The 23858-nt window shown below is 42.9% G+C and overlaps 1 protein-coding gene across 1 annotated transcript in view; it reads right to left on the reverse strand.

Moving 5' to 3' along the window:
• sv2a (synaptic vesicle glycoprotein 2A) overlaps positions 1–15377 on the reverse strand; it is a 67239-nt gene extending 51862 nt beyond the window's left edge. The window contains exon 1 of the mRNA XM_012969548.3: positions 15016–15377. The gene's annotated coding sequence lies outside the window, so the exon portion shown is untranslated. The remainder of the gene's footprint in view (positions 1–15015) is intronic.
• Between the last annotated feature and the right edge of the window lie 8481 nt (positions 15378–23858).

Consider the following 23858-nt stretch of genomic DNA (forward strand, 5'->3'; position numbering starts at 1 on the left):
TGGCAAGTCTTCAGATATATATATACAGTATATATATATATATATATATACTAATATAGTGTTCTTTTTTAAAGTCCCTGTGTGTGCGGCACTCTGTTCTTTATTTATATATATAAATATATACTGGTACTGGTTACTGGTACAGTCCAGATTGACATTCAAGTCTTGACTTTTCACGTATACAGAGACCCAAACAGATCCCTGCAGGTCCAATAGATTTCTGCCAGAATCTACAGATTGGCAGTCGTGGCCTGTGCATTGGTGCATAAAATGTACAACGGAGTCACCTGTGGTTTTACAATAGATACTGATTTGGAATATGGGATTATTTACCCCTTTATGTACCCTGCTTCCCAGAGACATCAACCAGATGCTCCCCTTTACAGCCTGTGTCTGGGGTAATTTTGTTTGGGTTTTTATTTAATTATAAAGTTTAACATTAATTCAGTTGCAAAATATGGGGAGCTGAGACTGGGCTATCCCATTTTCAAAAATGAGTTGGCAATTGGCATGTCTGATTTGAACACATTCATATTGAAGCCATTTCATGTGAAATGCACCCACTTCCTGGTCAGGTGACTTTGGCTTATAGGTATATACACACTCAGCACGAAGTGTGTGTGTGGTTCTGTTTGTCTGTTGCATGGGAGTCACTATATCTCTGCTTGCCTCTGTCTGTAGTAAAGGAGCCAATATAAAATCTCTGCTTGCCTCTGTCTGTAGTAAAGGAGCCAATATAATATCTCTGCTTGCCTCTGTCTGTAGTAAAGGAGCCAATATAATATCTCTGCTTGCCTCTGTCTGTAGTAAAGGAGCCAATATAATATCTCTGCTTGCCTCTGTCTGTAGTAAAAGAGCCAATATAATATATCTCTGCTTGCCTCTGTCTGTAGTAAAGGAGCCAATATAATATCTCTGCTTGCCTCTGTCTGTAGTAAAAGAGCCAATATAATATATCTCTGCTTGCCTCTGTCTGTAGTAAAAGAGCCAATATAATATCTCTGCTTGCCTCTGTCTGTAGTAAAGGAGCCAATATAATATATCTCTGCTTGCCTCTGTCTGTAGTAAAGGAGCCAATATAATATCTCTGCTTGCCTCTGTCTGTAGTAAAGGAGCCAATATAATATCTCTGCTTGCCTCTGTCTGTAGTAAAGGAGACAATATAATATCTCTGCTTGCCTCTGTCTGTAGTAAAGGAGACAATATAATATCTCTGCTTGCCTCTGTCTGTAGTAAAGGAGTCAATATATCTCTGCTTGCCTCTGTTTGTAGTAAAGGAGCCAATATAATATCTCTGCTTGCCTCTGTCTGTAGTAAAGGAGACAATATAATATCTCTGCTTGCCTCTGTCTGTAGTAAAGGAGACAATATAATATCTCTGCTTGCCTCTGTCTGTAGTAAAGGAGTCAATATAATATCTCTGCTTGCCTCTGTCTATAGTAAAGGAGCCAATATAATATCTCTGCTTGCCTCTGTCTGTAGTAAAAGAGCCAATATAATATCTCTGCTTGCCTCTGTCTGTAGTAAAGGAGCCAATATAATATCTCTGCTTGCCTCTGTCTGTAGTAAAGGAGCCAATATAATATCTCTGCTTGCCTCTGTCTGTAGTAAAGGAGCCAATATAATATCTCTGCTTGCCTCTGTCTGTAGTAAAGGAGCCAATATAATATCTCTGCTTGCCTCTGTCTGTAGTAAAGGAGACAATATAATATCTCTGCTTGCCTCTGTCTGTAGTAAAGGAGTCAATATAATATCTCTGCTTGCCTCTGTCTATAGTAAAGGAGCCAATATAATATCTCTGCTTGCCTCTGTCTGTAGTAAAGGAGCCAATATAATATCTCTGCTTGCCTCTGTCTGTAGTAAAAGAGCCAATATAATATCTCTGCTTGCCTCTGTCTGTAGTAAAGGAGCCAATATAATATCTCTGCTTGCCTCTGTCTGTAGTAAAGGAGCCAATATAATATATCTGCTTGCCTCTGTCTGTAGTAAAGGAGCCAATATAATATCTCTGCTTGCCTCTGTCTGTAGTAAAAGAGCCAATATAATATATCTGCTTGCCTCTGTCTGTAGTAAAGGAGCCAATATAATATCTCTGCTTGCCTCTGTCTGTAGTAAAAGAGCCAATATAATATATCTGCTTGCCTCTGTCTGTAGTAAAAGAGCCAATATAATATATCTCTGCTTGCCTCTGTCTGTAGTAAAAGAGCCAATATAATATCTCTGCTTGCCTCTGTCTGTAGTAAAGGAGCCAATATAATATCTCTGCTTGCCTCTGTCTGTAGTAAAAGAGCCAATATAATATATCTGCTTGCCTCTGTCTGTAGTAAAGGAGCCAATATAATATCTCTGCTTGCCTCTGTCTGTAGTAAAAGAGCCAATATAATATATCTGCTTGCCTCTGTCTGTAGTAAAGGAGCCAATATAATATCTCTGCTTGCCTCTGTCTGTAGTAAAGGAGCCAATATAATATCTCTGCTTGCCTCTGTCTGTAGTAAAAGAGCCAATATAATATCTCTGCTTGCCTCTGTCTGTAGTAAAGGAGCCAATATAATATCTCTGCTTGCCTCTGTCTGTAGTAAAAGAGCCAATATAATATCTCTGCTTGCCTCTGTCTGTAGTAAAGGAGCCAATATAATATCTCTGCTTGCCTCTGTTTGTAGTAAAAGAGCCAATATAATATATCTGCTTGCCTCTGTCTGTAGTAAAGGAGCCAATATAATATCTCTGCTTGCCCACACACAGCCAACCGCCTCCCTGAAGTGAATCATTAGAAGCCTATCTCGGCACTTCAGGCCTCAAAGAGCATTACTCAGCTCACCTAGAAATCTTGATTTTTTTTTCTGTACTGTTTGATCCCTCGGGGCCCAGCGTACACTATGTACCACTTCACAATTGCAATGTAATATCACCAGGAGCTCAGGAGCAGTAGGGATTTTAGCACTCCCCAGCCGTTCCGATATATAACATATAATGCTCCTGTAACGTCACAAGGAATTATTTGCCTTTTCCCATAAAGTGAGCAGCATTTGCGACTCTCTTGTTGCTCATTTCTGTAATGAGCAGCGTTTATTGCAAGTAGTAATAAAGGAAACATGAAACATAATAGCAGATTGAGACAAATTGGCCACATAGTCGGCCTATTCCCTTTCTATATAAAGATGTCAATTCATGCTACTTATAACGTTTGGTTTATTGCATTATTTGGTATCACTAGAGACTATCCCATGTAGCTACAGCCTTTTTCTAATGATAACTAAGTACTATCAAATAAACCACAAGGTTTCCACTTCAGAACATCCTTTTGATAAATACACCTTTACATATATGATGACTCTTATAGCAAGTTGTGCTGTCTCTTTAATACCCACCCCATTTAAACAAATTTCCCTAGCCTCTTCAAAATAAATCCTCTCTTTCTCCCTCTAACTCCTGGTTGGTCACTTTCTACCTCAGGTGTGAAATATCCTCTACTGTAGATACTCCAAAGGCGGTAGTAGGCAGTTGCAGCTCATTGCTATCAGTTGTAAAGAGACAGATTGCACAAAGGGAGAAAGTGGCAACACATACATTAAAAAAAATAAAAGCTAAATAGTCCATCATACAGACTCAAAAGCACAGAGGCACCATCTCTCCCTCCTATACCTGCTATCCCACAGCCCCAGTCCCTTCCCAGAGGCTATTATCCCCCCACTGCTACTATAGGCACCATCTCTCCCTACTATACCTGCTATCCCACAGCCCCAGTCCCTTCCCAGAGGCTATTATCCCCCCACTGCTACTATAGGCACCATCTCTCCCTACTATACCTGCTATCCCACAGCCCCAGTCCCTTCCCAGAGGCTATTATCCCCCCACTGCTACTATAGGCACCATCTCTCCCTACTATACCTGTATCCCACAGCCACAGTCCCTTCCCAGAGGCTATTATCCCACTGCTACTATAGGCACCATCTCTCCCTACTATACCTGCTATCCCACAGCCCCAGTCCCTTCCCAGAGGCTATTATCCCCCCACTGCTACTATAGGCACCATCTCTCCCTACTATACCTGCTATCCCACAGCCCCAGTCCCTTCCCAGAGGCTATTATCCCCCCACTGCTACTATAGGCACCATCTCTCCCTACTATACCTGCTATCCCACAGCCCCAGTCCCTTCCCAGAGGCTATTATCCCACTGCTACTATAGGCACCATCTCTCCCTACTATACCTGCTATCCCACAGCCACAGTCCCTTCCCAGAGGCTATTATCCCCCCCACTGCTACTATAGGCACCATCTCTCCCTACTATACCTGCTATCCCACAGCCCCAGTCCCTTCCCAGAGGCTATTATGCCCCCACTGCTACTATAGGCACCATCTCTCCCTACTATACCTGCTATCCCACAGCCCCAGTCCCTTCCCAGAGGCTATTATCCCACTGCTACTATAGGCACCATCTCTCCCTACTATACCTGCTATCCCACAGCCCCAGTCCCTTCCCAGAGGCTATTATGCCCCCACTGCTACTATAGGCACCATCTCTCCCTACTATACCTGCTATCCCACAGCCCCAGTACCTTCCCAGAGGCTATTATTCCCCCACTGCTACTATAGGCACCATCTCTCCCTACTATACCTGCTATGCCACAGCCCCAGTCCCTTCCCAGAGGCTACTATCCCCCCACTGCTACTATAGGCACCATCTCTCCCTACTATACCTGCTATCCCACAGCCCCAGTCCCTTCCCAGAGGCTATTATCCCCCCACTGCTACTATAGGCACCATCTCTCCCTACTATACCTGTTATCCCACAGCCCCAGTCCCTTCCCAGAGGCTATTATCCCCCCACTGCTACTATAGGCACCATCTCTCCCTACTATACCTGCTATCCCACAGCCACAGTCCCTTCCCAGAGGCTATTATCCCCCCACTGCTACTATAGGCACCATCTCTCCCTATTATACCTGCTATCCCACAGCCCCAGTCCCTTCCCAGAGGCTATTATCCCCCCACTGCTACTATAGGCACCATCTCTCCCTACTATACCTCCTGGTGTACATCTTAACTAGATTGTTTTATGGCTTTGTGTGCATGAAAAGGGTTAAAGTGGATAAGTCTTTTTATGGCTTTTTCCAGCCTTTTTCCAACACAGAATAACTATAAACCAGCTTATCTCCTGCTCTCCTGCAGGATTTCTGGAGCCCCGTGTACATTCCCATTAAATCATACTGCGTCACAGCAGTTTTAATGCGGCCACAACATAGTGAGATATAATTCTTTATCACTGCTCCCTGCAGACCCAGCAAAGAAGGAATGAGTGGTGATGCACACTGGGCTTGAAAGGCAAAGCTCCGTTAAATTGCGCAGCCAATTGTTCCGCAAGGATGGCTGATGTGAGAGTGTGGCTGGGTTATCCCTGTAGCTCCATGATGACTAGGTCTGGGGTGAAGCAGGCTTGGCTGCTGGGCAGCACTCTGTGGACTTACAAATCACGTCACTTCTTGAAGCCAGCAGCTAGCCAGTGGCATTAACTCTGAGTTAGCCATCATTGCCTTACACTGTCTGGTTGCTAAGGTAAACAAGACCCCTAGTAACCAAATAGCTGCTGAAATTCCAAACTGGAGAGCAGATGGACAAAAAGCTAAATAACTAAAAAAAACACAAAAAATAAAGAATGAACACCATTTGCAAATTGTCCCAGAATATCAATGCCTATGTTACACTAAAAGATCATTTAAAGGTGAACAACCCCTTTTTCAGCACTTCACCCCAATTTATAGGAAGCCAACAAAATACCTCAGTTGGCCAATGTCCAGTTTGGCCCACAAAGCAATCACCCATTACCATTTTGATAGAAAGAACGGCATTAGGCTCTACTAAAACTGTTTAATAGAGCTTACAATCTAATAGTCCCAGGGTCTGGATTGTAGGTAATCCATACGCCTTCTGTAAGTGTTTGACAACCTACAGCAATGGGGGGTATAAATTAGACAGACCCAGTCTGACTTGGTTCCTTTGAGGACCAAAAATGGATAGAAGATTTGTAAACACAAACATTAATGAGGTAAAGGGTCTAGTGTCCATACCTTGTAAAGTTCTAATAAAATGACCAGTTTCAGACTGGCCTACCAGGGTATCAACGTTCATTTCATGGTGGGTCCAGGCCCTAGTGGGCCCAAGCCTAGGAGAATTCCAATCAGGCCTTCCTTGTTTTTAAAATCTTATACCATTTGGCACAATCCTTATATAATTACTATAATAGTGGTCCCAGGGTGTCAGTATCTCTCTGAGTAGACCCTGTATGACTTGGTCCAGAAGACAGGAAGGACTAAGTGGCACCGAGCCCAACTATACAGAAATGCAAAGCACAAATTTGGGAGCATTATAAGGATGCTGAACCAGATATATATATACATTCATACATTAATTTATCATAAGGCCATACCCACAGGGCTTCATCTAAACAGTCAGGGTTACGAGGCTAAAATATATATTAACAATGATACTATAGCAGGCAAAGGGAAGCAATTACTTTGCACACTTCCTGCCTTAGCTGATTGCAGGCTTCCGAGCAGCAAATGAATAGTATCAGGATAACTGCTTCCTCAGACTGCTTTAAAGGAGGGAAAAAAGGGCAGAAAACATAAAGTGTAAGGTACCACATTACTCTGTCTTTTGGTTTAAACCAAAGTACTGAAGTTTATTGAAGGTAATGTTCACCTATCCTATACCTCCATCACCTGATTACAACCTGCACCTCCTTCCACTGGAGCTGCAGGCTGTATAGGCATAAAGTTTGTTTCCTTTACAGGTATGGGATCCCTTATCTAGAAACCCATTATCCAGAAAGCTCCGAATAATTTAGAATTTTAAAACTGATTTCCTTTTTCTCTGTAGTAATAAAATAGTACCTTGAAATAGATCCCAATTAAGATATAAATAATCCTTATTGGATGCAAAACAATCCTATTGGGTTTAATTAATGTTTTATTGATTTTTTAGTAGACTTATGGAGATCCAAATTACGAAACGACCCCTTATCCAGAATACCCTTGGTCCCGAGCATTCTGGATAATGGGTCCCATACCTGTACAAGGTTAGGAAAACTGCAGAATAAAGGTGCAAATGCAAAGTTGTACATGTTGGGTTACAGGATCTATGTGTAGAGAGATACAGTTGTTAAGGGAATTTAATTATGGGAAGGGGCCCAATTTTTGCATGGGAATACATGTGCATTGCTTAGCCCTTGTTTAATACTTACTATACTTATTCACTTAGAGATCCTCTTATTAACATTCTCATTTTCCTGGGTTTTAGCCCCCGGGACTATACTCATTTCTACTAAAACCACAAATGTCTAGTCATTTATTAAAAGATCCAAACTGGGGCTTTTACCTTTCTCCACGAATCTCTGTGGAATTTAAACAAACAAAAAAATTCAAACATCTCTAAAACCACGAATGAAATAACTTTACTTCTACATGACCTTGACAGCTTTTAGATGGTGAAGTTTTGTAGTAATGGATTTTTGTGGTTTTTAAAGAAAATGTTAGTAAGGCTGATGCCAGACGTGGCGTAGGGCTGATATTTTCGGCAAGCGGAAAAACGCTTGGCGAAAATACAGTTCTACGCCTGCTACTTGTGCCTGCACCTGAATGAATGAGATACGCTCGGGTGCAGGCACATGTAGCCGATATACGCATAAAAGCGCGAGAGAATGCAAAGTCTCATGTTTTTATGCGTATTTCGGCTACATGTGCCTGAACCCGAGCGTATCTCATTCATTCGAGTGCAGGCACAAGTAGCAGGCTTGACAAAAATATCAGCCCTACGCCGCGTGAGGCATCAGCTTAAATGGTCCCCTTAGCTTCACTGTACCCTGATATTATCTAGAAGCAGGGCCGGAACTAGGGGTAGGCAGAAGAGGCAGCTGCCTAGGGCGCAATGATTGGGGGGTGCCAGGCAGCCTCTCCTGCCTACCCCTAGTCTGCAATCCGCACATCGCCCCGCTCCACTCTCAAACTGCGCCTGCGCGCCAAACAAAACGGGGGGGATTCTCAAACTGCGCATGCACGCCAAACCAAAAGGGGGGGTGCTTGCGCAATGCAGGGTGCAGGGGCGAGGCTCCTGACCGGGAAGCCTAGGGCGCCCGGTCGGCTCAGCCCGCTCCTGTCTAGAAGAATAGCGCTCAGTACAGGGGAAATACCCATGTCAGTATACACGTCTCTGGGCTCAATTATGATTATGAAGAGCCAGAGCACTAAGGGCCACATCTCTGAGAATCCCGCTGGCTGCCGCTACATATAATTCCTTGTCTGGATGCAGCCTGTGAGGTTTCTAATGCTTTTTTTGTAGCCGAGACAGATTTTATAAGCAATTCATTAAAGCACTGCTGTGTGGCTTCACAACTCCATGTTACATCAGTTCTCCCCTAGTGATCTATTCTTAGCCTTGGCTGCAGGAACAGCGTGAGGGGGGAGGGCTGTGCGTATCCGTGCGAGAGTAACGTGAAAAATGGGTTATAAATAGGCACCGGGGGCCAGCATTTTTCCTTACAAACATACAAATATGGAAATTCATTTATTTTTTAGGGCCCATATTTACATTATAATACAGCCTTTAGTGACACATAAGGAAGCCATCTTGAGAGACCTGCTAGGCCAGGGGTCCCCAACCTTTTTAACCTGTGAGCCACATTCAAATGTAAAGAGAGATGGGGAGCAACACAAGCATGAAAAATGTTCCTGGGGTTACAAATAAGGTTTGTGATTGGCTATTTGGTAGCCCCTATGAGGCCTGGCAGCCTACAGAAGGCTCTGTTTGGCAGTACACCTGTTTTTTATGCAACCAAAACTTGCCCAAAAGCCAGACATTCAATAATAAACACCTGCTTTGAGGCCACTGGGAGCAACATCCAAGGGGTTGGGGAGAAACATGTTGCCCCTGAGCCACTGGTTGGGGATCACTGTTCTAGGCCAATACATATTAGGGTGTATTTATTTACACTGGAGACACACGTCACCAGTTATGTTGCCCATAGCAACCAATCAGATCTGAAAACCTACAAGATTGTTTTCTAACTTGTGGGTGACCGTTCGAAACTAATCGCTGATTGGTTGCTATAGGCAACATCACTGGTGATGTTTGTGTCCAGTGTTAATAAATGTGCCCCATTGTGTACCACCTATTGTCCCATTCGTTCACTGGGGCCAACAATCTAAATGACAGGAAGTGAGGAGCTATAACGCCGTGTCACTTCCTTATATGCACCGTGCACTGGCTGACATGATGCACAAATTAAATTTTCGCACCTGCCCAATGGACAAACTGACCAATAGTCAAAGTGCAAATAAATGGATTGTTCCAGCCAACACTAGGCCCAGACTGGCAATCTGTAGGGCCATAGATGGAGACTATTCATAGGGCCTGTGAAGACTGTTTCAGCTTCTGTGCACTTGAAAAGCCAGGGCCTGTTTTGAATCTCAGTCTGGTTTGGCCAAAACACTAGTATCAAAAGTAGTTGTATGGCCAGCTTAAGTCTTTTCAATTTAGCTACACTAGCACAGCTTATCAGCACCTGATGAAGGCCAAGGTGGCTGAAACACTGTTCTCACGCATTTTGCACAAGTCCGGTACTACCTTGTTTTCACTATAAACCATTTTTCTCAGTTTTTCTGTGCTATATGTGCTTTTCGGCACATCAGGCCTGATCTAAGGGCGGCCATTTGCAGGCTGGAACTTATAGGTATCTGACATAGAGTCCTGCGTGGAACCAATTTTTGAGACTCAAACCTGACCTGGACCCATGGCCTGCATCCCACATTTTTATTCGCCTTGACCCGCTACCGGCCTGCCTTATCCATATCCCAGTCTGCAAACTGCTGACCACCATTAAACTGCTGTTGCTGCAAACCAGAATTGGGTGGGGGTGGAAAAACATGTTTACAAAATGTTTAAAGCAGTAAAATATAGATATTATAGGTAATATAATATAGGTAATATAAAATAATATAGATATTATAGGTAATATAATATAGGTAATATAAAATAATATAGATATTATAGGTAATATAATATAGGTAATATAAAATAATATAGATAGTATAGGTAATATAATATAAGATAAGAAATATGGATAAGATCCACAACCAGTGATCCGAAGACCTGCGACCCAAGACACATCTGAAAATCCTACCCGCAACCTGGTTGGTCCTGCTGGTTTCTAACCCACTACAGCTCCTTAATCTGACCAATTGGCTTCCAGGGTGAATGGAAGGATACAATATGCAGGGGCCATGGCCACCTTTCTGTTTCTATGGCTCCTCTTAATTTCATAAACCCACCAATGCCCAGTCTGTGAGCCGACCAATATGCTCAGGAAATGGGTGTCAGTTGAGATCAGCGGGCCCCCATACACACACCGAAAATCATATATACGTGTCAGGCCAGCTTTAGGGTCTTGGTTTACACTTTTCATTCTGCATTTTTAAGGCCTTTGGCTAAATATTCAAGAGAAATGATAAACATGGGAGTAAGCTGATGTTGCTGCTACACCTGTCCCTTGTTTGTTAGTACATATGCGTGAATGAACAATGGTAACCTTCAGCCTTCCTAGAGATTTACTGACGTTGACAGCTCTTTTGTGGAAAGCACGGCCATAAAACATGAGCAGCTGCATAGTAACCAAGGGAAGCAGATACAATTCCCTCCATAGCTTAAAGCACAATCTTCAGAGCGAGCAGAAATTGGCTTATAGGGACACTGATCCTATACATATTTCTATCACTATATAGTATGCCATACACAGATATTGGTATACAAGTTGCTTACTGCAATAGATATTTACAAGCTGAGGGCTGCCATTTCCTGGCCAGAAAGCTGCAATTTACTGCCGTAGTTCAAGGAAAATATTAGCAAGCAGCACATAAATTAGTGGCTCTCTAGTTGGTATTGAACCCGGGGCAAATGGACTGTGGGTGTTACCGAGGTTTATAGGATTTGTAGTTCAGAGAAGCTGGAGAGATGCTAATTCAATGTGATTTAGGAAATACCCTAAAAATATGTACATGTCATGTGTTTGTGCAAATTAGTATGCTGCCTGCCTCCAGTGTATCACAATTTCCTAGGACCGAAGTACCCATACAGGGATTGCCAGCCTTGCCCACAGTTAGATGCAATAGTTGGTGAATAGGCCCATTACAAGTTACATCTTTATGTCCTATATGCACCTTTAAACCTTAGAATTTTCAACTGCTATCTGGTTGCTTGGGCTTAATTACCCTAGCAACCAGGAGAGGGTCTGAGGGAGTCTGAGTAGAAAGATAAGCAGTATATTATTATAATAACAATAATACGGAACCCTTGCAGCTGATCTGATTCTTCCGCTGCCTTGGTCAGATGTAACCCAAGAACCCAGTGCCTGTGCCCTTAAGCTGTGCTGTTCTGCATCTGGTTTAGGCTAGCAGTGCAGTTGTACTGAATACCCCCTTGTATTTCAAACCGCCATTGCTTGAAGTGTGCTGAGCAGCTATGGAACATATAAATACATACATTCTTGCACAGGCACACAGGGTCAGCAATAAGAAACAGGGTGCCTGGGGCCAATTAATTGCTCCATATTGATCATGGGAAGGTTCCATTGATTTTTGACGCAGTTTGTCTGATGATGATAAACGCCCCTATTGCTTCCTGATAAATGAGGCCCACCATGCTTCCTGATAAATAAGACCCACCATGCTTCCTGATAAATAAGCCCCACCAAATATCAAGTAACATCTATGAAATAACATGGAAATTGCTTTTTGATTGCTAGGCAGACCAGTGCTAGCAACGGGGGATTTGTCAGAATACAGGACGGACAGTCTAGCAACTGAATAAGAATATGAGCAATTGAAATAAATATAGTAATAAATATCACAATTACATTACATTCTGCTAGTTTTTGTTTCTGGGGGTTATCCATGTTTTGCCCCCAAAGGGTCCCTTCTGCCCCAATGCTAATGGCTGAAAGATGCAGCCTATCTCAAGGATGGGTGTTTTATCATATTATCTAGCAGAAATAAACATTTTCTATATAACCTTTCCGGCAGTGCCGACCTACCACATTATGTAGAACATGACATTTTCAAGGCACTCGCATGTGTCTGGCCTGCACAGCTCTGATAAACTCTCCAAGGACCAAGCTGACACATTGCCTATCACCCCCAACCTACTGTTATCACACTTGCAGCCTTTGTCCGCACACTGGGGGTTGTCAGATATTGGAGACAGCTTCATTGTCCATAAGAACCAAGGGCACAATGGCCTTACATTGTACTGCCTTCATCTAGAAATAGTAGTAGGGGGTCCCTGGTGGACTTTTGAATACTGGGTCTATTCTAGACCTGATCACATAGTGCAGGTTACTGCTAAATGATTGGTTCATGGTCTACAGTATACTATGTAACTGTGTGCAGCCATTCTGGCCTATGATCATTAGTGGCCAAACCTGCCTGTATGTACCCAGCTAAGATCATTATTAGGGTGATAATGACCAATTCTGGGCATTTTTAAGACCTTATTTCATAATTCCAGTCCAGAACCCTATGGCAATGACATGGGGTTAACCGACATCTCTGGAGATGTAATTCTGTCTATGGGGTGTGTTTACTAAGAATGGAGATAAATATCACCGGTGATGTTGCCTGTAGCAACCAATTAGGTCTTTGCTTTGATTTCTAACTTGTAGGTGACTGTTCAAACCTTATTGCTGATTGGTTGCTATGGGCAATATCACCGGAGATATCTATCTCCAATCTTGGTAAACTCGCCCCTATGGCTCCTCCCTCTGCCCAATGATCCACCTACTCTGTGAGCACTGAAGTCACCTGACTGTCACATGACTGCTGGCATTGCCTACATGGCAGCTACCAGTAGTGTGTTTAAAGCCCTCTGAACACAACTGTATGAGCAAAAATGTCAACTCCCTTCAGCTGCTGGGGCTTTTGGGAGTTATAAAATCCCTGCTAAGGTTCATTTGCCACATTACACTGAGGGGAAACCAATCAGATTCACAGCATTAGGAACCCAGGAACCCTGTGCTCTTGTTCCTGAGCAGGAGAAATGGAAACGGAGCTGATTAACTGGTTCAGTGATTGGGTTACTGAGTCCTGTGCTTTCATCAGACTCATTAAGGAAACACATATGATGCCTGGCGTGTGCGTGTATTATTATATATATATATATACCCTTGGCTCTGGGCCACGGCTTCGGCCACCCAGGCGTAAAATAGACAGCAAACATTCAAATATGAATTGTGACATTCACAAACGTGACTTATACAATAAAGCAGAAACGGTGCACCTTTGGCTCTTGTAGGACTACAACTCCCAGAATCCCTTATTAGTAGAAGAATGGAATTCTAGGGTTTGCAATAGCACTACAGTCCAAAGATAGCACCATCAGGTAATGATCCAGCCCTGGCATTTCAACAAAATGATGGTCACAAATACTGTGTATTAGGGCTACCGATGGCTCGGTATCACATAAGCAATCACTGCTAGTGCAGTATGTTTATTATATCTATATTTAGTGATGCTGAGGCCTAGGGACCCCATTATGTATATAAAAAGCACAATCCATACTAGGCCCTTCCAGCTGTTATTGAATTACAACTCCCAGCGCCCATAATAGCTTTCAACAACTAATGGGCTGCAGGTTGGTTCCACACTTATAATAGGTGTTGCTACTGCCATCTTGCCTTACAGTCTCCATCTTGCCCTACTGTTGCCATCTTATCCTCCTATACTATTTTTTGGGTCCAGGGCATTATATGGACCCCCTAAAGACAGCTGTGAAGCAAAGTGAACACTTCTAATGCCTATTTGTTGCTCGTACACAGGTGGCACGGCATAGATCATTATCATTATAATGCCACAGTGCTGGCAACATGCAGGGGCTATGGCAGTCGGCACTAAAAGGGTTAAGAAAAAATATCTGTGATAATGAATATAAACGCAAGCATTCTAGAATAGACGTCTCTTTTGATTCCACAGGGAAAACACTATTCATTAATACACAGACTGTGCTTTATATGCCTGTGGCTGAGCAACAGATAAAAGGGGGGGCTTCCATTAATTCTGGGCACATAAATGACCCCACATTTTTGCTGTCCTTGTCTCTCTCTCTCTCTCTCTCTCAATCTCTTTATATAGCTAAATATATATATATAGAGAGAGAGAGAGAGAGAGAGAGAGAGAGAGAGAGAGAGAGTTTGTACAGACTGTATTAAAGCATGGGCTCCCCCCCCTCCCACCATAAAAGACTGGGTCCAAAACATCAAGGTCACCAGAACAACAGAACAAAATCAATATTTAATATTCTATAAAGCAGTCCAACTGGGCCGCCAGTACCGCCAGTGTGACCAGACAGATCAGCCTTCCAATGTGCCCCCCAAACAAGGGGGTGGGCAAATAATCATTCCTACTGCAGATTTCAGATGGAAATGAACAGAACCTGCCTTACATATAACTGTATTGTATGAATATATGTATGAAGGAAAGACAATGCCTAATTGTACCAAAATCCGGGCTTCGTTAACCATTAAACCTAAACGATCCATTCACAACAAATGTGCCATTCACGTGTATAATGCCTCAGATTGGAATGAATGAAGGGAACATTCGGTGCTGTGTAACACTGCTTAGATTTCCATATTATCCAGGGTGCATAGAATATGCTCCAATGGGAAAAGGATTTATCAATTGTCAGTTGTATTCGTCTACATTTTCCAAGGTCATTTTTACACTGACACAGGGAAACCCCTACAAACACACAGGACTATGCTCTGCTCAGGGGACAATCCTTCTTTACATCTAGGAATAAAGAAGTCGACCAATGAGGCTTCGGCTGCAAGAGATCCACCAAATTATTTTAATAGGGCCAAGGATTTTTAGGACAAAATGGCCACAGCATGGTACAGAAGTGAATAGACTGTACAAATAAACCCAGAGAGAGGGCATATATAGAAAGATATATATGTATATATGTTCTTTACCTTGAGGTCAGTGCCCCCTGGAAGGCCAGGGCTGGGGTGCTGTGCGGAGAGCAGCCGGTGGGATGCTGAGCGGAGGATGCTGAGCGGAGGATGCAGGAGGATGAGAGTGTGGGTACCAGATTGAGAGCTGAGCCAGTTCCTGCCCTTACAACAGAGCATCGGGTGAAACCATTCCGCACACCAGTGTAGGGGGGGAGAGCAGGGAAGAACAATCTGTTTTCTATGTTAATGTCTCTCCGAGGCCAGCCTCCTGGATTGTAACACACAGCTCTGGAGCAGACAAGTGCCCTGGCAGGTTGTTTCAGTCTTGCAGCCTGGCTTTAGCCCTCCAGCTGTCAGCAGCGACTCTCCGCTACCTCCCCCATCCACCCAATGGTGCCTGCCCTAATGTGCCTCATTTAAATGCACTGAAGAAGGATAACCTGACAAATTGTAGGTTATTATTAGGCGCTTGCAGCTTGACAGGCGGCTACTGGCTGAGCAGTGCATGATGGGGGGAGAGGTGCAGAGTCAGGGAGGGGGGAATGGGAGCAGGATGGGGAGGGGAAGGTGCTAGGGGACAGAATACAATGAATAAGGCACATATGTACAGGGCTAAGGTGTGATGGTGTGATAACTCCACTGATAGCAATAAGGGGGCACAGAAGGGTTGGTGCCAAGAATGAGTACATTTAGAACCCATTTCCCAGGGTGTGTGTATTTATAGCAATGCGTATGGCTCATCTTATAGGGGGTTGTTTCATCTTTATTCCTTTTACAATTAACTATGTAGGGGTAGGTGCCAAGGCAGGGGTAGAAAGTCTGGGGCCCCATGGGGGGTGGCATTAAAAGGGTCTCCTCTGCAGAAATGTCATTCTAAGCAACTTGTTAATACAGAGAATATTTATAGTTATATAGTTACATAGTTAAGTTGAGTTGAAAAAAAGACCAAAGTCCATCAAGATCAACCCTTCCAAGCAAACCCTAGTGCATGTATACAGACCCATAGCGACCTAGCTATACACTCATATACAGACTATAAATACCAGCATCAATACTAACTGTAGATATTAGTATCACAATAGCCTTGGATATTCTGCTTGTTCAAGAACTCATCCAGGCCCCTCTTATAGGCATTAAATGGGGGTCGCTGAAAGCCAGCAGGCAGCCAGAACACTATTGTTGCATGAGGCTACAGTTTTATTGTTATTTTTACTTTTCATAACGTGTTTTTGTATTCATGTCCTCTCCTATTCATATACCAGTCTCTCATTCAAACCACTACCTGGTTGCTAAGGTAGTTTGGACCTAGCAACCAGATAGCTGCTAAAACTCCAAGCTGGAGAGCTGCTAAACAAAAACTGAAATAATTAAATAAACTACAAAAAGTACCCCCCTATCTGCCTATAATCCCCTCTAATGTACTTGTACAGAGTAATCATGTCCCCTCGCAAGCGCCTCTTTTCCAGAGAAAACAACCCCAACCCTGACAGTCTCACCTCATAGTTTAACCCTTCCATCCCCTTTACCAGTTTAGTTGCAGTCTCTGCACTTTCTCCAGCTCATTAATATCCTTCTTAAGGACTGGAGCCCAAAACTGCACTGCATACTCAAGGTGAGGCCTTACCAGGGACCTATAAAGCGGCAAAATTATGTTTCATCCCTTGAGTCAATGCCGTTTTTATACAAGACAGCACTTTATTTGCTTTAGTAGCCACAGAATGACACTGCCTGGAATTGGACAACTTGTTATCTACAAAACCCCCTAGATCCTTCTCCATTAAGGAAACCCCCAACACACTACCATTTAGGGGCTAATTTACTAATCGAATGGGAAAAATTCGGATTGGAAAACGAACATTTTGCGACTTTTTCGTAGCCATTACGACTTGCACGAATTGTCGCGACTTTTTCATAGCCATTATGACTTTCGTGAATTGTCGCGACTTTTTCATAGCCATTACAAATTTCGTGAATTGTCGCAACTTTTTCATAGCCATTATGACTTTCGTGAATTGTCGCGACTTTTTCATAGCCATTACAAATTTTGTGAATTGTCGCGACTTTTTCATAGCCATTATGACTTTTTCGTATTGAGTGCTCAAAAAAGTCGCAAAACACCAATCATTACGGAAAAAACGCATTCGGACGCTTTTTGGACGTTCGTGGATTAGTAAATGTGCCCCTTAGTGTATAACTCACATTTATATTATTTCTAGTTCATAACCTTGCATTCATCAGTCATTTTCTATTTTACTGCCCAGTAAAATAGACCCATGGAGCCCACTGGGTTTTCTCCCAGTGCCTTGGCAGCCAGTCCTACCCTGACTCTTTGTAATCTATCCTTCAGCCAGTTCTCTATCCAATTACAAATATTATGTTCTAGGCCAATATTCCTTAATTTGATCATTAACCTTCTGTGAGGTACTGTATCAAACGCTTTAGCAAAATCCAAGTAGATGACATCAACTGCCATTCCAGCATCAAGGTTCCTACTCACCTCCTCATAAAAGGTAATTAAATTAATCTGGCAAGATCTGTTACGCATAAAACCTCACAGCATTGTGACTTGCAATGTATCCAAGTATCTTATACCTTATTACGCCTTCCAAATCTTTCCTACCACTGATGTCAGACTAACAGGCCTATAGTTTTCAGGTTGAGAACGGGATCCCTTTTTTCAACCTCAATGAATCCTGAAAAATTAAGTGAAGAGGCTTGGCAATCACAGCGCTCAGCTCATTTAATACCCTGGGATGAATCCCATCCGGCCCTGGACCTTTGTTTACCTTTACATGTTCAAGTCTCTTTTGAATTTCCTCCCGAGTGACCCATGCGTCAGTAGCTAAATTACTAGAACTGGGCATATTACAAGGGAAGCCTTCATTATCTGGCTCCTCAGATGTATAGACAGATGAAAAATAAGAGTTCAAAATTTCAGCTTTTTCCCCATTCTCATCAACCAACCTCCCTCTTATAACAAGGGTCCCACCCCATCCTGCTTATTATTTACTATTTACTACTATTCACATAATTAAAAAATAATTTAGGATTCTTTTTACTCCTAGCTGCAATATCCCTTTCCATCTCTATTTTAGCTTGCCTGATTGCTTTTTGCTGCTTTATTTGCTTCCTTGTACCTGATGAAAGTCCCCGCTGTCCCAGCTAACTTGAATGCTTTAAAAGCACGTTTTTTATTACCAACCTCGACCCTAACTCTTTTATTCAGCCATAAAGGTTTTGCTTTGCGATGCCTCTCCTTGCTTACAAGGGGATATACTGTTGTGTATACTTGCAAAGCAATGTTTTAAAGATGTTCCATTTTCCTTCTGTGTCTAACCCCATGAAAAGCCTTTCCCAGTTGACACATTGCAGAGATGCCCTTATACTGGCAAAGTCTGCACGTCTAAAATTGAGCGTTTTAGTTACTCCCTTATAGCGCTGTCTCTGCAGCATTATCTCAAAGAAGACCATGTTGTGATCACTGTTCCCCTAATGCTCACCCACACAAATGTTAGAGATGAGTTCAGTATTATTAGATGTTCAGTGGTTTTAGTTAATCGTAAATGAAATTGCTATTCAATTAAAAAAAAAATCTGTTTTTTGGATCTGACTCTTGAAACAATGTAGTAGAAGTCAGGTCTCCACCAGGACTGTTAGGCAGTTGGCTTCTGCTACATTGTTTCAGGGGTGAAAATCATACTTTTTTAGTAGTATGTGCCATTGGGTAATCATAAATAGAAAATTGCCATTTTAAGTACTAAGGGCCGCCCCCTGGGATCATAGGAGTCACAGTGCACACAAACAAGCCAAGGCACACATACATGCTAGGCCCCATCAGCCTAATGGGGTAGAGCAGATAACAGAAATCGATGAGAATATCAGCTGGTATTTTTTGCTTTTGAGTTGTTCCTTCAGCCACTCTTGGTTCTGCAGCTCCCCAGTGTGGAACTGGTACCTTGGCCACCGGGCAATGGTTTGAACCACACACCAGAAGAGGAATAGGAGTGTGTGGGAATATTCAGATAATTAGAAATTCAGTATGAATATCTCCTAATGGAAATGACAATATATTTCCTTTTGCCTTATATCCCCAAAGATGACATGGTCTAAATTGCAGTTTAAGAAAAATGGTGTATAGGGCTAATGCAGTGTGTTTTTATCAACCAAAAACATAGGGCCAAAACTGCCCTCTGTCAAGAATGAATGGATGTCAATTTGCTTGAGATTATACAGAACCGTCGTATAATAGGGCAAGTCAAGTGGTAACAGGTGTGCAGCAATGTTTTAGGAACTCTTCAGTGATTATTATAACCACAGGCAGGCACTTCTGTTATATTAACAATTTTGTAACAACGCCACCTGCTGGTCAGTTCCTGTAACTGTACAGAAAGAGGGATATACCTTCAGAAGGAAAACAGGAAAGGGTTCTCATGTTGCTCTCAGGAAAGAGATCAGAAGCCACAAATGCCCCTTTCCATCTCTTTCTTGAGCAGAACAACATCAGAACCCTTCTCTGTTTTCCTTCTCATGGAATATCTCTCCATCTGTGCAGTTACAGAAACCGACCAGCAGGTGACACTGTTGTTACAAAATTGCAAGTGCTTAGAAAACCACCCTAGATGTGCCCATACACAGACAGATTTTAGCTGCCGATATCAGTCCTTTAGACCAGTGCTGTCCAACTGGCGGCCCACGGGCCGCATGCGGCCCGCGACCCCCCTCTGTGTGGCCCCCCACCTGTCTGGCTGCTTTGATGGCTTACCTTTGTGTAAGCTTTAAATGGTATCAGTACTGAGATTAACTGCCCCCCCTGCATGGTTCTCACCTCAGACTCAGGCTGTAATTCTCCTGTATTGTTTAAAAATGTAATCCCCTGTGTTGTTCACACCTTTTAATACCTGCATTGTTCACCCCCCTGCAGTGTTCACACCTTAGGCTCAGGCTGTAATCACCCCCATTGTTTACCTGTTCACACCTCAGACATAGGTACTGTAGGTACCTATGCAGGTACTGCCTGGACTATGCTACCTGTGTGTATGGCACACACAGGGAGCATAGGGTAGGCAGAGTATGGCACACAGGCAGCATAGGGCAGGGAGGGTATGGTACACACAGGCAGGGTAGGGCAGGCAGAGTATGGCACACACAGGCAGGGTAGGGCAGGCAGAGTATGGCACACACAGGCAGGGTAGGGCAGGCAGAGTACGGCACACACAGACAGCATAGGACAGGCAGAGTGCTGCCTGTGTGTGCCATACTCTGCTTGCCCTATGCTGCTTGTGGGAGGTGAACCTGGCAGGGGTTTGTTGTGGGAGTTTGTTAGCAGTTGGAAATAGTCAGTAAATGGTCCCTAAAGTGTGTAATTATGTACTGGGGGTTGCTGTGCTATACACAGGGGAGGAGGAGGCATATGGAATTTAAGGGTATATCTTAATATGACATAATTCTTTCACATAGGAATGATGGTTGATATCCCCACAGTAAGGACCAAGCATTTGGGATTTTGCTGTGCTACCACCATTGTGATAAAATAGGTGTGGTTTGAAGTGGGTGTGGTTTCAAAAAGGGGAGTGGTCAAAACTGGCTTCCATTAGCGGCCCTCCACTATGTATGCTAGAGAAATTCCGGCCCTCGGCACCGCAGAAGTTGGACAGCACTGCTTTAGACCGATTCCGCAGTTTATCAGCCTGTGTATGTCCATGAACCATAAGCCTTTCCAAAAGACATCTTGCCAGAAATCGCCCAGATCTCGATCGTGCAGGTTTGATTTTTCCATTTGATCGAGGACCACATTGGCTCATTGATGTGGTCCCCAAGCAGACTGCACCTATAGCTGCTGTTTTAATCCAAACATCGGCCACCCATACATGGGCATATCTTGCCCAGCGAATCTTACTGTGAATGCCCAGCTTAAGCAGTTCCTTAAGCCTTACTTAAACCTAAGCAGGTTTACTTGTCCTTTATTAAATATTGTGCAAAACTTTCTTGCAGAACAAGTAACGCTGAATAGCCGCTACTGTGTCAAATAAGAAGAAAATGCCATTTCCCTACTTTGTGGGTACAGCTTCCCAACGCAACACATCATGGCTAAGGTATGGCAAAAATGTCTTTGTAGCGTCTTTGTGGAAACATGAACTTGCCCTAATTAACAAGGTTCCATTGTGTATCAAGGTTACTGTCTCGTCATCTGCTCATTAAATAACATAAGCAAGCAAAATTAATTCTCCCATGTAAGTAATGGCTTAGTTATGGCCGGGCCAATTACACAGCTCTGTATCATTGTCTGCTAAACAAGGTAATGAGTCTGCAGAATAGTGGAGCGGTTTGGCATTTGTCTGGCCCAATTAGGCGCTCTCATCGCTTGCACTCTGTGTATATAAGGGAAACTATACAGGGATTATGCCAGTAACATGAGGCTATTGCTCTAACACACATATCAAGAATTAGGCATAAAGCACGAGAGCTGTTACATTAGCTTCCCATGATACATTTTTCTATCATGGGGTAGAAGTTTTGAATCCTTTTGAAACATTAACATTGGAAGAAGGCGAATGTCATTCCCATATTTAAAAAGGGAGTAAGATCTCAGCCTGGCAATTATAGGCCTGTAAGTTTGACATCCGTGGTGGGCAAGTTATTTGAAGGCTTGTTAAGGGATCACATTCAAAATTATGTAGTGGAGAATGCTATTATGAGCAGTAATCAGCATGGCTTTATGAAGGACAGGTCATGTCAGACCAATTTAATTGCTTTTTATGATGAGGTAAGTAAGAAGCTGGACAGTGGGGATGCAGTAGATATCATCTATTTAGATTTTGCCAAAGCATTTGATACCGTTCCCCACAAACGACTGCTTTCTAAACTAAGGTCTATTGGTCTTAGTGAAGCCGTTTGCACATGGATAGAAAACTGGCTACAGGATCGGGTACAGAGGGTGGTTGTTAATGGTACATTCTCTACTTGGAATAAGGTCCTCAGTGGGGTCCCTCAGGGTTCTGTACTGGGTCCACTTTTGTTTAATTTGTTCATAAATGACTTAGGGGAGGGTATTATGAGTAATGTATCAGTGTTTGCAGATGACACAAAACTCTGCAGACCAGTCAATTCTATCCAGGATGTGACATCCCTGCAGCAGGATCTTGACCAACTGGCAATCTGGGCAGCTAAGTGGCAGATGAGATTTAATGTGGATAAATGTAAGGTCATGCACCTGGGATCTAAAAATATGCAAGCCCCGTATACCCTTAATGGGACTGCACTAGGCAAATCCATAATGGAGAAGGACCTTGGAGTCCTTGTAGATAATAAACTTGGCTGTAGCAAGCAATGCCAGGCAGCAGCTGCAAGGGCAAACAAGGTTTTGAGCTGTATTAAAAGGGGTATAGATTCACGGGAGGAGGGGGTTATTCTTCCCCTTTACAGAGCGCTGGTAAGGCCCCATCTAGAATATGCTGTTCAGTTTTGGTCTCCAGTGCTCAAACGGGACATTATTGAGTTAGAGAGGGTCCAGAGAAGGGCAACTAAGCTGGTAAAGGGTATGGAAAGTCTCAGTTATGGTGAAAGACTGGCCAAGTTGGGTCTGTTTACACTGGAGAAGAGGCGCTTAAGAGGTGACATGATAACTATGTATAAATATATAAAGGGATCATATAATAACCTTTCTAATGTTTTATTTACCAGTAGGTCCTTCCAACGGACACGAGGGCACCCACTCCGTTTAGAAGAAGGGAGGTTCCATTTAAACATTCGGAAAGGATTTTTTACAGTGAGAGCTGTGAGGTTCTGGAATTCCCTCCCCGAATCAGTCGTGCTGGCTGATACATTATATAACTTTAAGAAGGGGCTGGATGGATTCTTAGCAAGTGAGGGAATACAGGGTTATGGGAGATAGCTCTTAGTACTAGTTGATCCAGGGACTGGTCCGATTGCCATCTTGGAGTCAGGAAGGAATTTTTTCCCCTCTGTGGCAAATTAGAGAGGCTTCAGATGGGGTTTTTTGCCTTCCTCTGGATCAACTAGTAGTTAGGCAGGTTATATATAGGCATTATGGTTGAACTTGATGGACGTATATGTCTTTTTTCAACCCAACTTACTATGTATTAAAGGAACAGTAACATCTAAAAATCAGTGTTTTAAAGAGTACGGTTGCCCTGATCTGGTAATACTGACAGGTTTGCTACATACACTCTACTACTTTATATAAAGCCCCAGGGGCAGCCATTCAAGCTCAGGATACATAATAGATAAGCTGTGTAGAATCCTATTGTATATAACAGAACTTATGTTATTCGCTGGTGTAACCCGGGCCTTTTCTCCTTTGCAGCTTGAATGGCTGCCCCCAGGGCTACACAGCAGCTTTGTTTATATAAACTATATCAGGGCGAAGACAATTGGGTCGAGCATAGTCGCGGCGACTAAACACCATAGGCTAATACATAAGTTGCCGTGACTAATCGCACAGTGATTTATGGTGCACTAATTAGTCGGTGACTTTTTAAAAAGCTACAGCAACTAATCTCACCGTGTGTCTTCATCCAAAGTAAAGCAAACACACACATCAGTTGTACCAGTGCAGGGGTAGTCTTTACCCCCCACCCCTTCATATTATTCTACATTACATTTTCTCCAGGCACATATACCCCATTTTTATTTGGATTTATCGCTTTAAAAACACATAATTACCAAATCATTATCATTATGTAGATGTTTATGAACTGTGCTTGTCCAAAAAGATCCACCCAATTAGCAACTATTCCTTTGTTTTTATTGCAACTGAATCTTTTACAAAAACCATTATTAAAATTTGCCAACAGGATTTAAGACTATAAAAAAAAAAGAAATGGCAGATTGGGGGAAATATC

The sequence above is a fragment of the Xenopus tropicalis genome, chromosome 8 (genome assembly GCF_000004195.4).
Source record: "Xenopus tropicalis strain Nigerian chromosome 8, UCB_Xtro_10.0, whole genome shotgun sequence".
In the NCBI taxonomy this organism is placed as follows: Eukaryota; Metazoa; Chordata; class Amphibia; order Anura; family Pipidae; genus Xenopus; species Xenopus tropicalis.